We start from the raw sequence: 1,632 nt of genomic DNA on the forward strand, positions 1-1,632 counted from the left end.
TCCCTCACCACAAGGGGCTGCGTGAACTCCAGAATTTCCTTGACCTTCGACCTAATCCCCAACCCGACACTTCGAAACTCGTTCGTCTGGCCGAAATTGTCCTCTCACTAAACTGCTTCTCGTTCGCGAGTGATTTTTACCAGCATTTCACGGGAGTGACCATGGGAACGAGAACAACCCCCAACTACGCGAACCTGTTCGTTGGCTACGTTGGGGCCCAAATATTCTCAGGTTTCACTAGTCCCACTCCCGAACTATACGGCCGTTATATTGACGACTGTATCGGTGCGACCTCACTCTCCCGCGAACATCTAGACTCCTTCCTCTCTTTTGTCAAATCTTTCCATCTTGCCCTGCACTTCTCCTGCACTATCTCTGACTCCTCTCTCTCCTTTCTTGACATTTCGGTCAGCATTCATCACTCCACTCTTACCACCCCGATCCACTACAAACATACAGACTCACACTCATACCTCAACTTCTCCTCCACCCACCTTAAACACACCAAGCTTTCCATCCCCTATTCCCAATTCCTCCGTCTACGCAGGCTCTGTAGTGACGACCATGACTTTGAGACTCAGTCTCAACTCATGGCTCGCCACTTCATCCTACGTAGATCTCCCCTCACCACTATCCACACTATCCACTCTATAATAAAATCCGTCGGAAGGATAACCCCGAGGACAAAGAAACAAGAACTCACTGTATGCTAGAAGCCATCGCCACTCAAAATAAAAAGGAGTACTGGTGGAATTTCCCAGTGGAAACCTCAATAAAATGTAAGCACAACAGGCCTGATATAATGATTTGAGATAGCGAAGAGAAACTGTGTACAATTGTGGAAATTAGCTGCCCAGTAGATGTTAACATAAAGCTGCCCAGTATGTTAACATAAAGTTGAAGATTAGTGGAAAAGAACTATTGAGATATCTGCAGTTATTCTATCCAGATTACAAGTTCATGTTTATACCTGTAATTATTGGGGTCCTGGGATATGTAACACACTGCCTAAATACCAATCTTTAGAAATTAGGCTTCTCAAAACCAGAAAGGATAAAACTAATTCGAAGACTACAGATCCAATCCATCACTGGAAGTGAAAACTTCAGTAAAGCTTTCGAGAAGTTAATCATTTAAATATATATGAGAATGTATAGATATGCAAGTATATACAAAATATACAAATCTGCACATAAATGCATGCATACATACGTACGTACATACATACAAAAATACCCTGTTATTGATGCTGAAGTTCCAGTGAAGGAACCTTGGATCTAGGTTAGAAACCGGCTCTTCCTCTAGTGGCAAGAAATCTTCAAATAAAACTGAATAATGTCCTACATACATACACAAACGCATGCGCACACACACACATGCATCAATGTTTGTTTTTATGTTCAGTTATAAAAATAATTTTATATTAATCTGATAGGATACGCTACACTTTTGCTAAGTACAAATTTATTATTTTTGTGCATGAATATTATTAACAGTAACTTCGCAGTTTCGCCAGCTAACCTATCGTACTTACCTTTATATAGTCCCTGGTGAATGAACGTTACCCCAAATTTAACCAATAAAAACTTTTTTCAAAACCCCTTTTCATTCACCTGCATACATCCTAGTTAT

This window comes from Octopus bimaculoides, chromosome 9, assembly GCF_001194135.2.
Source record: "Octopus bimaculoides isolate UCB-OBI-ISO-001 chromosome 9, ASM119413v2, whole genome shotgun sequence".
NCBI lineage: Eukaryota > Metazoa > Mollusca > Cephalopoda > Octopoda > Octopodidae > Octopus > Octopus bimaculoides.